Here is a 16,857-nt window from a genome sequence, read left to right on the forward strand (position 1 = left end):
TATGTTTTAGTGGTCATTGTTGGGGCTTTCTGTAAGTATTGCTGGTTTATATAAATTTGGGATTGAGTATCTTCTAACATACAGAACAAAATACACTCAGAACCAAGAGGATCAACCTCTAGGACCACTCAGAATTATCTAGGGTGGAATTTACTTAGGTCATGGTTGATATTTTTGACTAGGCCACTCATACAGCCACTCTGCACTGAACAAAATGACTAGAAGGAAAAATTCACCACAAAAGAAAGAATCAGAAACAGTACTCCCTGCTACAGAGTTACAGAAGATGGATTACAATTTGATGTCAGAAAGCTAATTTAGAAGCACAATTATTAAGCTACTGGTGGCTCTGGAAAAAAGCATAAAGGACTCTAGAGACCAGTTAATGCATAATTTAGATCTAATCAGACTGAAACTAAAAATAAATTAAATGAGATGCAATCCAAACTGGAGGTCCTAACTGCTAGGGTTGATGAGGTGCAAGAAAGAGTGAGTGAGTGACATAGAAGACAAGTTGATGGTAAGGAAGTAAGCTGAGGAAAAAAAAAAAGAAAAAACAAGAGACCATGAGGAAAGGTTAAGGGAATAAATGATAGCCTGAGAAGGGAGAATCTATGTATAATCGGGGTTCCATAAGACACTGAGAGGGAGAGAGGACCACAAAATATATTTGAGCAAATCATAGCTGAGAACTTTCCCTCCCCTAATTTGGGGAGGGAAACAGGCATTCAGATCAGGAGATGAGAGGTTCCCCCAAAAATCAACAAAAACTATTCAGCACCTCGACATTTAATAGTGAAACTTGCACATTCCAAAGATAAGAGAAAATCCTTAAAGCAACAAGAGACAAAAGATCCCTAAACTTTATGGGGAGACGAATTAGATTAACAGCAGACCTCTCCAAGAGATCTGGCAGGCCAGAAAGGTCTGGCAGGATATATTCATGGTCCTAAATGAGAAGAACATGCAGCCAAGAATATCCAGCACGGCTCTCATTCAGAGTAGAAGGAGAGATAAAGAGCTTCCAAGATAGACAGAAACAGAAAGAATATGTGACCACCAAACCAGCTCTGCAAGAAATACTAAGAGACACTCTGTAATAGAAAGGAAGCCCAAAGAAATAATCCCAAAAAACAGGGACTGGAGAGGTATAGTGATGTCACTAAATGCATATCTTTCAATAGTAACTCTGAACGTGAATGGACTAAGTGATCCCATCAAAGACACAGGGTATCAGACTGGATAAAAAAGCAAGACCCATCTATTTGCTGTCTACAAGAGTCTCATTTTAAATCTAAGGACACCTCCAGCCTAAAAATGAAAGGGTGTAGAACCATTTACCATTCAAATGGTCCTCAAAGGAAAACTGGGGTAGCAATCCACACAGCAGATAAATTAAAGGTTATCCCAAAGAGTGTAGAAAGAGATGAAGAGGGACACTATATCATACTTAAAGGGTCTATCCAACAAGAAGAACTAACAATCATGAATATTTATGCCTCTCATGTGGTAGCTGCCAAGTATATCAGTAATTAATCACCAAAGTAAAGAGATAGTTAGATTATAATACACTAATAGTAGGAGAGTTCAACACAGCATTTTCTGCAAATGACAGATATTCTAAGCAGACTATCACAAAAGAAACAAGGGCCTTAAATGATCCATTGGACCAAATGGATTTCACAGTTATTTACAGAACTTTCCATCTGAATGCAACTGAATACACATTCTTCTCAAGTGCACATGGAACTTTCTCCAGAATAGATCACATACAGGGTCACAAATCAGGTCTCAAATGATACCAAAAGATTGATTGTCCCTGGCATATTTTCAGACTATAATGCTTTGAAACTAGAACTCAATCACAAGAAGAAAGGTGGAAGAAATTCAAATACATGGAGGTTAAAGAGGAACCTATTAAAAGATGAATGGGTCAACTACCAAGCTAGGGAATAATTAAAAAGATTCATGGAAACTAATTAAAATAAAGATTCAACCATTCAAAATCTTTGGGACACAGCAAAAGCAGGCCTAAGAGGGAAATACATCCCAATACAAGCATCCTTCAAAAAAATTAGAAAAAACTCAAATACACAAGCTAACCTTGCACCTAAAGAAATTGGAGAAAGAATAGCAAGTAAAGTAAAACATACACCAGGCAGAAGGGAGATAATGAAGATTAGAGCAGAACTCAATGAAATAGAGACTAGGAGAACTGTAGAACAGAGCAACAAAGCCAGGAGTTTGTTCTTTAAAAGAATTAATAAGATAGATAAACCATTAGCCAGTCTTATTAAAAAGAATAAAAGACTCAAATTAATAAATTCATGAATGAAAGAGGAGAAATCACAACCAACACCGATGAAATAAAAATTATTTTAAAAACGTATTATGAGCAGCTACATGCCAACAAATTAGGCAATCTAGAGGAAATGGATGCATTTCTGGAAAACCACAAATTACCAAAACTGGAATGGGAAGAAATAGAAAATCTGAACAGGCCAATAACCAGGAAATCGAAGGAAATTGAAGCAGTCATCAAAAACCCCGCAAGACACAAAAGTCCAGGGCCAGATGGCTTCTCAGAGGAATTCTATCAAACGTTTAAAGAAGAAATAATACTTATTCTACTAGAGCTGTTCTGAAGGATAGAAATGGATGGAATACCTCCAAACTCGTTTTATGAGGCCAACAACAATTCTAAAAATAGACAAAGACCCCACCAAAAAGGAGAATTATAGATCAATATCCCTGATGAACACAGATACAAAAATTCTCAACAAGAGACTAGCCAGTAGGATCCAACAGAACATTAAGAAGATTATTCACCATGACCAAGTGGGATTTATCCCCGGGATGCAAGGCTGGTTCAATACTCGTAAAGCAATCAACATGATAGATCACATCAACAAGGAAAAAAAAAAGAACCATATGATCCTCTCAATAGACACAGAGAAAGCATTTGACAAAATACAGCATGCATTCCTGATCAAAACTCTTCAGAGTGGATAGATAGAGGGAACATTCCTCAGTATATTAAAAGCCATCTACGAAAAGCCCACAGCAAATATCATTCTCAATGAGGAAAAACTGAATGCCTTTCCCCTAAGATCAGGAACACGACTGGGATGTCCACTCTCATCACTGTTATTCAACATAGTACTAGAGGTCCTAGCCTCAGCAATCAGACAACAAAAAGAAATAAAAGGCATTCAAATTGGCAAAGAACAAGTCAAACTTTCCCTCTTTGCAGATGACATGATACTGTACACAGAAAACCCAAAAGACTCCACCCCAAGATTGCTAGAACTCATACAGCAATTCAGCAGTGTGGCAGGATACAAAATCAATGCATAGAAACCAGTGGCATTTCTATACACTAACAGTGAGACTGAAGAAAGAGAAATTAAGGAGTCAATCCCATTTACAATTGCCCCCAAAAGCATAAGATACCTAGGAATAAACCTAACCAAAGAGGTAAAGGACCTATACCCTAAAAACTGCAGAGTACTTCTGAAAGAAATTGAGAAAGACACAAAGAGATGGACAAATATCCCATGCTCATGGATTGGAAGAATTAATATTGTGAAAATATCTATGCTACCCAAGGCAATTTGCACATTCAGGGCAATCCCTGTCAAAATACCATGTACTTTTTTCAGAGTTGGAACAAAAAATCTTAAGATTTGTGTGAAATCAGAAAAGACCCTGAATAGCCAGGGGAATATTGCAAAAGAAAGCCAGAGCCGGTGGCATCACAATGCCTGATTTTAAGCAGTACTACAAAGTTGTGATCATCAAGACTGTACGGTACTGGCACAAAAGCAGACACATAGATGAATGGAACAGATTAGAGAACCCAGAAATGGGCCCTCAACTCTATGATCAACTATTATTTGACAAAGCAGGAAAGACTATCCACTGGAAAAAGGACAGTCTCTTCAATAAATGGTGCTGGGAAAATTGGACAGCCACATGCAAAAGATTGAAACTAGACCATTCTCTTACACCATACACAAAGATAAACTCAAAATGGATGAAATACCTAAATGTCAGGCAAGAAACAGTCAAAATCCTGGAGGAGAACACAAGCAACACCATTTCTGAACTGGCCACAGTAACGTCTTGCAAGATACATCTATGAAGGCAAGGGAAACAAAAGCAAAAATAAACTACTGGGACCTAATCAGGAGAAAAAGCTTTTGCACAGCAAAAGAAACAGTCAAAAAAACTAAGGGACAACCTACAGAATGGGGGAAGATATTTGCAAATGACCTATCAGATAAAGGGTTAGTATCCAAGATCTATAAAGAACTTATTAAACTCAACGGCAAAGAAAAAAAACAATCCAATCATGAAATGGGCAAAAAATATGAACAGAAATTTCACTAAAGAAGACATAGACACGGCCAACATGCACATGAGAAAATGCTCTGCATCACTTGCCATCAGGGAAATACAAATCAAAACCACAATGAGATACTACCTCACACCAGTGAAAATGGCAAAAATTAACAAGACAGAAAACAACAAATGCTGAGAGGATGTGGAGAAAGGGGAACCCTCTTGCACTGTTAATAGGAATGCAAACTGGTACAGCCACTCTGGAAAACAGTGTGGAGGTTCCTCAAAGAGTGAAAAAAAAGCTACCCAATGACCCAGCAACTGCACTACTGAGTATTTACCCAAAGATACAGACACAGTGAAACGTTGGGACACCTGCACCCCAATGTATAGCAGCAATGTCTACAATAGTCAAACTGTGGAAGGAGACTTGATGTCCTTTGGCAGATGAATGGATAAAGAAGATGTGATGGAATAGTGTGTGTATACATGTGTGTGAAACACAACGGAATATTACTCCGCCATTAGAAAGGACGAATACCTACCATTTGCTTCAATATGGATGGAACTAAAGGGTATCATGCTGAGTGGAGTAAGTCAATTGGAAAAGGACAATCATCATACGGCTTCACTCATATGGGAATATAAGAAATAGAGAAAGGGATTATAAGGGAAATGAGGGAAAATCAGTGGGAAAAATTAGAGAGGACGACAAAACATGAGAGGCTCCTAAGTCTGGGAAACGAACAAAGGGTATGCTTAGCTCATTTTCAATTCTTTTGGTCCATTGTATTTCATATTGTTATTTTTATTATTTTTTATTTACATACATGAAAATTGATGCCATGTGGTACATAGTTCTATGAATCTTTACAAATGCACACAGCAGTGAACTCAAAGCCACAATAAAGATACACAACATTTCCATCACCCCCAAAATATTCTTCCTAATGTTCTATGGTAGCATTGCTCTTCTTTAATCATGGTAATAGTCCTTTTCCTGAAGTCTAGTTTGATACTGTCATAGATACCCACTTTCTTTCTTTTATTTTTGATAAAGGTTTTTTTTTTTTCTTTTCTTGAGAACGAAGAGAGAAAGAGCATGGACATGGGGGAAGGGTAGAGGGATAGAGAGAAGCAGACTGAGCAGAGAGTCCAACTCAGACTCCATCCCAGAACCCTAAGATCATGACCTAAGCTGAATCCCAGGATCCTGAGATCATGGTCTGAACTGAAGGCTGGTGCTTAACTGACTGAGCCACACAGGAGCCCCCCCTACCCTCACTTTCTTTTGATTAATGATTGTGTGATACTTTTTTTTTTTTTTCAGCCTTTTACTTCTAACCAACCTGTCTTTATATTTCCCTTGGGTTTCTTATAGACATTATATATTTTGATCTTGCTTTTTCTTTTTTATTTTTTTTGCTTTGTTCTTTTAGAGCAGTTTTAAGTTTACAGAATATGTTAGTGGAAAGTATTGAAATTCCGTATAAACTTCCTACTCTCACATGTGCATAGCCTCCATATCTTGCTTTTACATCTGGCCTGACAAACTCTCTATTTTGATTGATGAGTTTAGACTGTTTACATTTAACATGATTATTAATATGATTGGATTAAGATCTATGTTTTGTTTTGGTTACTTTCTGTTTTGTCTCTCATATATATATATATATTCATTTTGTGGCTCATTAAAATGTAACTTATATTTTTAAATTATATTTCTTATTTGATTATTAAAATACCATAAAATTAAACACCTTTATTTTCCTATGATGTTATAGCAGAAGTTATTTTTATCAATCTACAGCAATGCTTTTAGTGTTATTTGAAATAATAAATTTATTTTAAATTGTGCCATATTATTTTCTTTTGATTGTTTTATCCACTTCTACATAGAGCAGTTAACAAAGTACTTACCAATGACATGTAGCTCTTTGTTTTGCATTATTAAGAAAGAAACTATTAAAGATTGCTTAAAATGTTTGTCATTAAATATGGATTGAGTAATGCATGATTTTAAATATAACTGAGAAAAATGTAGAGTTTGAGCTCCTGTTTTGATACTTAGCTTTTATAGGTGGACTAAGAATCATATTAGTTTTATAATATTTATTTAATATCTAAAGACATAGAAAATCTTATATGGAATTCTGTTAACTTTAGAGAATAGAGATTAAATCATTTTATTTCACCTCATAATATAGTTATCTGGACTTGTAATTGTGGTAGTAGTGTAGCCTTTGCCAACTTTTTACTTCTTGCTTTTTTGGGGTTAATAATACTGCCTTTAACTTGACATTTATTTTTAAATATCTTTCCAAGCAATTGTTCTTTTTGGTGAAAGATAAGTTAGTTAAAATTAGAAGATATAATCCCTAAGTCAGTTTAAACTGGCAAACAGAAGCTCTTATAAATCACAATATGTTGAAAGCCAGTGAAGCACTGATGGCCTCATTATGAAAATTTCTGCATTGTGGAACTTTGACTCTACCCTGCTGCTATACCTCATTTACCTGAAAATTTGTAAAATTTGATATATAGACTGGGTAGGAAGCAGGAGGGGACTCCACATATTAAATATTAGTAGCACTAATATTTCTTTTTTAAGAATGACACCTGGGTGGCTCAGTGGTTGAGCATCTGCCTTCCACCAAGGGCATGACATGGAAGTCCCAGGATCCAGTCCTGCATTGGGCTTCCCCCAGAGAGTCTGCTTCTCCCTCTGCCTGTGTCTCTGCTTCTCTCTCTGTGTCTCTCATGAATAAATAAATAAGAATAAATAAATACGATCATTTTTAAGATGAAATTGAATAGAATTAGAAATTGCAAAATTAAAAATTAAGTCAACAATCAACCCCATGCTTATAAGCATCTTTTCCTAGTTTTTGCACTGCTTAACCTAATCGTGATCTATAGCACTTCCCCCTCTGTCCCCAGATCTATCTTTAGGCTGATATATAACATCTCCATGTAGTTCTTCCTTGCTTTGACTGTGACCTAAATTCCCAGCCTGGTTCCTGGATAGAATCTTAATGGTGCAGAACTGTAAATGCATACTCACTGTGTGCACTAGGCATGTGGGAATTAAAGAACAACAGCTATAACCTCTGTGTTATAAAAAATAGTGACATGGGAATAAAGTTATATTATAATGATCTATGTACCTGAATCAAACCACCACCTACTGTTTGAAGGCCAAAAGCCTCTCTCATGATACTTCTCAACTATTTATGGGTACACTCAGGGTATAATGTATGCCTTGGGAAATAGCCTCAGTCATAACATGACACCAACTATTTCCTCTTTTCCATTCAAATGACTTTCAACGTGTTTGGGGTCAAGTCTACTGCTGCCTGAAAGGTACATAAAAGCAACTTATCAGTTATTAAGAGGAGGTGTGATTTCATTCATAGCAAAGTTAATTTGCTATTTTATTCTTAAACCCTTATTATATACCTTATTAGATTTTTAGATATTTTTAGTATTTTATAATCTTCTATGATTCCTGCATTAAACATTGCCATTTAACTTGCTTTATTAGTTTATATGAATTATTAATTAATTAATTAAAATTAAAATGTCCTTTTGCAGAAGTACGTTTTATTTAGTCAATCAATCAATATGCACGTACTGATTTCTTAATTAGTGCTCAGCATTTTTCATGGAATTGGCATCATATTAAAGAATTCTATGAGATTTATTTCCAGGGATTGGGCATTGTAACTGAGGGTTCAAGAAAAATACACAAGAAATTATTGATACCAAAATAAAATGTGACACAGGAAATCAAATGAAAACTACCCTTGATATACTATTCTGCATTCTGAAGTATGTGGGCTGTCATTTCCAATGGAAAAGGAACTTTTAAAGAAATACTTTATGTATTTCACTTCATTTCAGTGTTTCCACACACTTAGAACAAAAACACTCAATTGTAATACGTAGTTTGGTAATTAATTGGAGTCAGGTATGCTTTTTTTCCCTTTGCTGACAATATTCTCTTGAGGAGAACTTAAGTTCTTGAAGGGCACAAAATATAACTTCTATTTCTTTGTCTGTTCTCTAAATATCTGGCAAAGTCCTGGATAAAGAGTTCACCAAGGATTGCTTTAATGAAAACTAACACATAGCGCAAAGTTCCTCACTACTTGAGGAGACCCTAGCTTATGATAACCTTTGTGCTTTTACAATTCCTTTCACGTTGGAGGAAAGGCAAAAAAAAAAAAAAACTGATTTTAAAGATTTGAAAAGAGAAATTTAAAATCTTCTTTTGGAAAAAACCTGGGCAAATAAAAAATGCTGCTTGTTATCCTTTCCAGATTTTTGATTCTTTGATTATCTCATTTACAATTGGTGTCAGAAATACATCTTTTCTCACTTGCCATAGCTTTTTTTTTTTGTATTCTCTCACTTTAGGCTCTTATTTATTAATTCAGTAACTGCATTATTTACAGTAACTGAAAAACATGGCTGAAGATTTTTTTAAGGCCTCACATTTACCAACTTTTCTGCTGATTAAATGAAACACTTCAGTAATAGTTTCAATTACCCGGGGAGTTCAAACTGTTAATTAAAAGTAAATCTGGGTAAATTATGACTGAAGCCCTTTTGGTTTCTTTTCAGTTTGAACTGTAGTAGTTTTTTGCCATAAATATTGAGAAATAGCACTAGAACTGTAAATTTTCATTAAGTTATAAAGGGTTTTCTTAAAATATTTTAAATAATTTGTGTTTGGATATAGACCTACTCAAAGGGGAAAAAAAACAAGAAATAATTAGGAGTAACTGAAGGAATTATATAACAGGAGTTGGTTAAGAAAATACAAAGAGCTCAAACTTGAGTGTAGCACTTAGAATACAAGACACATACATCTAAGCTTTGGCTTTAATTGGGACATCATACTTATCTTTTTTAAAGTACTCCTCTCTATATAAAATCTGTTCCTTGAGAACCTATTTATCCAAATAATATTGCATTATTTTCACTGGTTAACATATTTGTTTGTAATTGTTCTCATATTGTTTCCTGCTAAGTTTTCTTGTTTCACCTGTCTTCCTACACATAATTTTCCTTTAATGTCTTTTATGAACAATTCTCTATTTCTGATGGTTTATAGATAACTAATTCAAAATTCATTTCTGAATAAGTGAAATAATCTAAGAACCTTTGAAGCAGGTGTATTTACCTGCTTGCAATTTTGTTGAATCATGTTTTTATTTAGAACCTTTGGAAGAATGCTAACATAGCATTATAAAAATTATTAAATGGTGGAACTATAAAGAAAACACAAATTCTACTCACTTTGTCGTAGCAGTACAGTCATAAAACCAATGCATATCAAAGACCTAGCTGAATTCTTTTGAGATGTCTTCTGAGATCAGAGAACGAAAAAAAAAATCCTCCATAAATATGTATCAAGTACACCTGTTTGATTTATACATTATGCAGAAACATTAAGAAAACAGAGCTGTGTGTAACTTTGCAATAAAGAATACATTCACAAAAAAAATCATTTCTGAAAGAAGTAATGTGAAGCATTTTAGTGTTTCATGGAGAATAGAGAAAAGTACAATTCTTGAAATTTTACATTTAGACTATTTAAATCATCAAGAAGTTATCCAGGCCTTATTTCTGAAACTTTTAGTTCTCTTTCTTAGTTTTTTTCCTACAACAAAATTTATTTTTCAAACAAAAGGGAATTTTTAAAATTTTGACAAGATGTAAATCCAAATTCTGCCATAAGGATGTAGTTTTAGCATATTCTCTATAATATAAGTGAAATAAGTCTCTTCTCAAGCAGTGAACAGTTCCTTCTAGAGCATATTTTCTGGGAAATGGTGCACCTTAACTTTTGGGGCCTTCACTTACACAGTGGCTTTCAACACCAAGGAAAGTGTTTCACAATGGGTTCTAATGATAACATATATTTTTTTTTTTTTTTGCAATTGAGATATTAGCTGACTTTTAAAATGGATTGTTTTGATACTTTGATCATTCAAAATATGTCCATTTGTTCCTAATCTTGTATTTATAATTTGTATTTTTTAAAGGTTTATTTATTTTTTTGAGAGAAAGAGTGAGAGCACCAGTAGGAGGGGCAGAAGTAGAGGGGGAAAGAATCTCAAGTAAGCCCCCTGTTGCAGCGCTTCATCTCAGATCTTACAGCCCCAAGATTAGGACCTGGGCTGAAACCAAGAGTCAGTCTTTCAACTCACTATGCCACAGAGGCACCCCTAATTTGTACTTTTATATAATGAGCAACCCACAAAATTGTAAGTTTCATGCCATACAAAACCTGAATCCTTCTCTTTGTTCCTGGCCTAGGGCTTTGTCCTGTCATCTCAGTGGAAAGTATAGGCACTGGGTAGGGATATATGGTAACTTGCACTCCTTACCTCAGAGACAGCACTTTTATAGTATTACTGTTGGTGAATATTAAGTCCACTAGCTGAACAACTAATTGCACTCAAACCGGGGAGCAGGGGGAAAAAGAATCAATGTGACACTCTTCTATTTTTTTTAAATTTTTTTTTTATTTATTTATGATAGGAACACAGTGAGAGAGAGGCAGAGACACAGGCAGAGGGAGAAGCAGGCTCCATGCACCGGGAGCCCGATGTGGGATTCGATCTCGGGTCTCCAGGATTGCGCCCTGGGCCAAAGGCAGGCGCTAAACCACTGTGCCACCCAGGGATCCCTATGACACTCTTCTAAATGCTGTTGCATCAACAACCCTAGTATATGTCATTTACTTATGTACTTCGAGAACTTCCAGGAGATACAAAGGTTTTTTTTTTAATAAATTAATTTTTTATTGGTGTTCAATTTACCAACATACAGAATAACACCCAGTGCTCCCCGTCAAGTGTCCACCTCAGTGCCCGTCACCCACTCACCCCCACCACCCGCCCTCCTCCCCTTCCACCACCCCTAGTTCATTTCCCAGAGTTAGGAGTCTTTATGTTCTGTCTCCCTTTCTGATATTTCCCACATATTTCTTCTCCCTTCTCTTATATTCCCTTTCACTATTATTTATATTCCCCAAATGAATGAGAACGTACACTGTTTGTCCTTCTCCGATTGACTCACTTCACTCAGCATAATACCCTCCAGTTCCATCCACGTCGAAGCAAATGGTGGGTATTTGTCGTTCCTAATGGCTGAGTAATATTCCATTGTATACATAAACCACATCTTCTTTATCCATTCATCTTTCGATGGACACCGAGGCTCCTTCCACAGTTTGGCTGTTGTGGACATTGCTGCTATCAACATCGGGGTGCAGGTGTCCCGGCGTTTCATTGCATCTGAATCTTTGGGGTAAATCCCCAACAGTTTAATTGCTGGGTCGTAGGGCAGGTCTATTTTTAACTCTTTGAGGAACCTCCACACAGTTTTCCACAGTGGCTGCACCAGTTCACATTCCCACCAACAGTGTAAGAGGGTTTCCCTTTTCTCGGCATCCTCTCCAACATTTGTGGTTTCCTGCCTTGTTAATTTTCCCCATTCTCACTGGTGTGAGGTGGTATCATATGGTGGTTTGGATTTGTATTTCCCTGATGGCAAGTGATGCAGAGCATTTTCTCATGTGCATGTTGGCCATGTCTGTGTCTTCCTCTGTGAGATTTCTCTTCATGTCTTTTGCCCGTTTCATGATTGGATTGTTTGTTTCTTTGGTGTTGAGTTTAAGAAGTTCTTTATAGATCTTAGAAACTAGCCCTTTATCTGATACGTCATTTGCAAATATCTTCTCCCATTTTGTAGGTTGTCTTTTAGTTTTGTTGACTGTACCCTTTGCTGTGCAAAAGCTTCTTATCTTGATGAAGTCCCAATAGTTCATTTTTGCTTTTGTTTCTTTTGCCTTCATGGATGTTCTTGCAAGAAGTTACTGTGGCCAAGTTCAAAAAGGGTGTTACATGTGTTGTCCTCTAGGATTTTGATGGACTCTTGTCTCACATTTAGATCATCCATTTTGAGTTTATCTTTGTGTATAGTGGAAGAGAGTGGTCCAGTTTCATTCTTCTGCATGTGGATGTCCAATTTTCCCAGCACCATTTATTGAAGATACTCTTTCTTCCAATGGATAGTCTTTCCTCCTTTATCGAATGTTAGTTGACCATAAAGTTCAGGGTCCACTTCTGGGTTCTCTATTTTGTTCCATTGATCTATGTGTCTGTTTTTGTGCCAGTTCCACACTGTCTTGATGACCACAGCTTTGTAGTATAACCTGAAAGCTCGCATTGTGATGCCCCCAGCTATGGTTTTCTTTTTTAAAATTCCCCTGGCTATTCGGGGTCTTTTCTGATTTCACACAAATCTTAAAATAATTTGTTCTAACTCTCTGAAGAAAGTCCATGGTATTTTGATAGGGATTGCATTAAACGTGTAAATTGCCCTGGGTAACATTGACATTTTCACTATATTAATTCTGCCAATCCATGAGCATGGAATATTTTTCCATCCCTTCGTGTCTCACTCAGTTTCTTTCAGAAGTGTTGTATAGTTTTTAGGGTATAGATCCTTTACCTCTTTGGTTAGGTTTATTCCTAGGTATCTTATGCTTTTGGGTGCAATTGTAAATGGGATTGACTCCTTAATTTCTCTTTCTTCAGTCTCATTGTTAGTGTATATAAATGCCATTGATTTCTGGGCATTGATTTTGTATCCTGCCACACTACCAAATTGCTGTATGAGTTCTAGCAATCTTGGGGTGGAGGCTTTTGGGTTTTCTATGTAGAGTATCATGTCATCGGCGAAGAGGGAGAGTTTGACTTCTTCTTTGCCAATTTGAATGCCTTTAATGTCTTTTTGTTGTCTGATTGCTGAGGCGAGGACTTCCAGTACTATGTTGAATAGCAGTGGGGAGAGTGGACATCCCTGTCTTGTTCCTGATCTTAGGGGAAAGGCTCCCAGTACTTCCCCATTGAGAATGATATTTGTTGTGGGCTTTTCGTAAATGGCTTTTAAGATATCGAGGAAAGTTCCCTCTATCCCAACACTCTGAAGTGTTTTGATCAGGAATGGATGCTGTATTTTTTTTTATTTATTTTATTTTTATTTATTTATTTTTTTTGGATGCTGTATTTTGTCAAATGCTTTCTCTGCATCTAATGAGAGGATCATATGGTTCTTGGTTTTTCTCTTGCTGATATGATGAATCACATTGATTGTTTTATGAGTGTTGAACCAGCCTTGTGTCCCGGGGATAAATCCTACTTGGTCATGGTGAATAATTTTCTTAATGTGCTTTTGGATCCTATTGGCTAGTATCTTGTTGAGAATTTTTGCATCCATGTTCATCAGGGATATTGGTCTGTAATTCTCCTTTTTGGTGGGGTCTTTGTCTGGTTTTGGAATTAAGGTGATGCTGGCCTCATAGAACGAATTTGGAAGTACTCCATCTCTTTCTATCTTTCCAAACAGCTTTAGTAGAATAGGTATGGTTTCTTCTTTAAACGTTTGATAGAATTCCCCTGGGAAGCCATCTGGCCCTGGACTCTTGTGTCTTGGGAGGTTTTTGATGACTGCTTCAATTTCCTCCCTGGTCATTGGCCTGTTCAGGTTTTCTATTTCTTCCTGTTCCAGTTTTGGTAGTTTGTGGCCTTCCAGGAATGCATCCATTTCTTCTAGATTTCCTAATTTATTGGCATACAGCTGTTCATAATATGTTTTTAAAATCGTTTATATTTCCTTGGTGTTGGTAGTGATCTCTCCTTTCTCACTCATGATTTTATTAATTTGAGTCTTCTCTCTCTTCTTTGTAATAAGGCTGGCTAATGGTTTATCTATCTTATTAATTCTTTCAAAGAACCAACTCCTGGTTCTGTTGATCTGTTCCACAGTTCTTCTGGTCTCGATTTCGTTGAGTTCTGCTCGATTTTTAATTAACTCTCTTCTTCTGCTGGGCGTAGGGTCCATCTGCTGTTTTTTCTCTAGCTCCTTTATGTGTAAGGTTAGCTTTTGTATTTGAGTTCTTTCCAGTTTTTGAATGGATGCTTGTATTGTGATGTATTTCCCCCTCAGGACTGCTTTTGATCCATCCCAAAGATTTTGAACAGTTGTATCTTCATTATCATTAGTTTCCATGAATTTTTTAATTTTTCCTTAATTTCCTGGTTGACCATTTCATCTTTTAGCAGGATGGCCCTTAACCTCCACGTGTTCGAGGTCCTTCCAAACTTCTTGTTGTGATTTAGTTCTAATTTCAAGGCATTATGGTCTGAGAATATACAGGGGATGATCCCAATTTTTTGGTATCGGTTCAGATCCGATTTGTGACCCAGTATGTGGTCTATTCTGGAGAAATTTCCATGTGCACTTGAGAAGAATGTGTATTCAGTTGAGTTTGGATGTAAAGTTCTGTAGATACCTGTGAAATCCATCTGGTCCAGTGTATCATTTAAAGCTCTCGTTTCTTTGGAGAAGTTGTGCTTAGAAGACCTGTTGAGGGTAGAAAGAGCTAGACTGAAGTCACCGAGTATAAGTGTATTATTATCTAAGTATTTCTTCACTTTGGTTATTAGTTGGTTTAAATATTTGGCAGCTCCCACATTCGGGGCATATATATTGAGGATTGTTAAGTCCTCTTGTTGGATAGATCCTTTAAGTATGATATAGTGTCCCTCTTCATCTCTCACTACAGTCCTCGGGGTAAATTTTAGTTTATCTGAAAAAAGGATGGCTATCCCTGCTTTCTTTTGAGGACCATTTGAATGGTAAATGGTTCTCCATCCTTTTATTTTCATGTTGTAGGTGTCCTTCTGTCTAAAATGAGTCTCTTGTAGACAGCAAATAGATGGGTCCTGCTTTTTTATCCAGTCTGAAACCCTGTGCCTTTTGATGGGGTCATTAAGCCCGTTCACATTCAGAATTACTATTGACAGATATGAGTTTAGTGTCATCATGGTATCTTTTCAGTCCTTGTTTTTGTGGATTGTTCGACTGAACTTCTTCTTAAAGGGGAATTTTAAGAGTCCTCCTTAAAATTTCTTGCAGAGCTGCTTTGGAGGTCACATATTCTTTCAGTTCCTGCCTGTCTTGGAAGCTCTTTATCTCTCCTTCCATTCTGAATGAGAGCCTTGCTGGATAAAGTATTCTTGGTCGCATGTTCTTCTCATTTAGGACCCTGAATATATCCTGCCAGCCCTTTCTGGCCTGCCAGGTCTCTGTGGAGAGGTCTGCTGTTACCCTAATATTCCTCCCCATAAAAGTCAGGGACTTTTTTTCTCTTGCTGCTTTAAGGATCTTCTCCTTATCTTTGGAATTTGCATGCTTCACTATTAAATGTCGAGGTGTTGAACGGTTTTTGTTGATTTTAGGGGGGGATCTCTCTATTTCCTGGATCTGAATGCCTGTTTCCCTTCCCAGATTAGGAAAGTTTTCAGCTAGGATTTGTTCAAATACATATCCTGGCCCTCTGTCCCTTTCGGCACCCTTGGGAACCCCAATTAAATGTAGGTTTTTCTTCCTCAGGCTGTCGTTTATTTCCCTTAATCTGTCTTCATGGTCTTTTAATTGTCTGTCTCTTTTTTCCTCAGTTTCCCTCTTTGCCATCAACTTGTCTTCTATGTCACTCACTCGTTCTTCCACCTCGTTAACCCTCGTCGTTAGGACTTCTAGTTTGGATTGCATCTCATTCAATTGATTTTTAATTTCTGCCTAATTGGATCTAAATTCTGCAGTCATGAAGTCTCTTGAGTCCTTTATGGTTTTTTCTAGAGCCACCAGTAGCTGTATAATAGTGCTTCTGAAATGGCTTTCTGACATTGAATTGTAATCCAGATTTTGTAACTCTGTGGGAGAGAGGACTGTTTCTGATTCTTTCTTTTGAGGTGAGGTTTTCCTTCTAGTCATTTTGCTCAGTGCAGTGTGGCCAAAAACTAGTTGTATTGGGAGAAGGAGAAAAAGAGAGGAGAGAAAGAAGGAAAGAAAAGAGAAAAAGAAAAAAAGAAAAAAGGAAGAGAAAAAGAAAAAAGAAGAAAAAGAGAAAGAAAAAGAAAGAAAGGGAAAAAAAGGGGTGGAGGAAGCAAACAATCAAAAAGCAAACAAACAAACAAACATACATACAAACAAACAAAAACCACGGGGGAGTATCTTCTGATTCTGTATACTTTAAGTCCCTTGACTTCCCCTGGAACTGGTCCGTCCAGCTGGTCTTCTGGGGGAGGGGCCTGCTGTGCTGATTTTCAGGTGTTAGCACTTGGGGGAGCTGCTCTGCCCCCTGCCTGGTGCAGGGCTCAGTGGGGGTTGTTCACCCCGTGAGGCCCCAGGAGGAACAGCCACAGTGGCAGTGGCCAGATCTGCAGCCCTGGAGTCAGCTCCCGCAGTAGCTCCGGGGCTCTCCGTCTGCAGGGCCTGGGGGCTCCCGGGCGGGGCCGCTGATCTGCTCAGCTCGGGGCAGGAGCGTCCTCGCTGTCCTGGGCCCTCCGGTCTCTGCCTGTCCCGGGGGGAGGCCGGATCCTGGGCTGTGTCCCGGCGCCCTGTGCTCCGGGGCCTGCGCTGTTGGATTCC

Source organism: Vulpes vulpes, chromosome 16, assembly GCF_048418805.1.
Source record: "Vulpes vulpes isolate BD-2025 chromosome 16, VulVul3, whole genome shotgun sequence".
NCBI lineage: Eukaryota > Metazoa > Chordata > Mammalia > Carnivora > Canidae > Vulpes > Vulpes vulpes.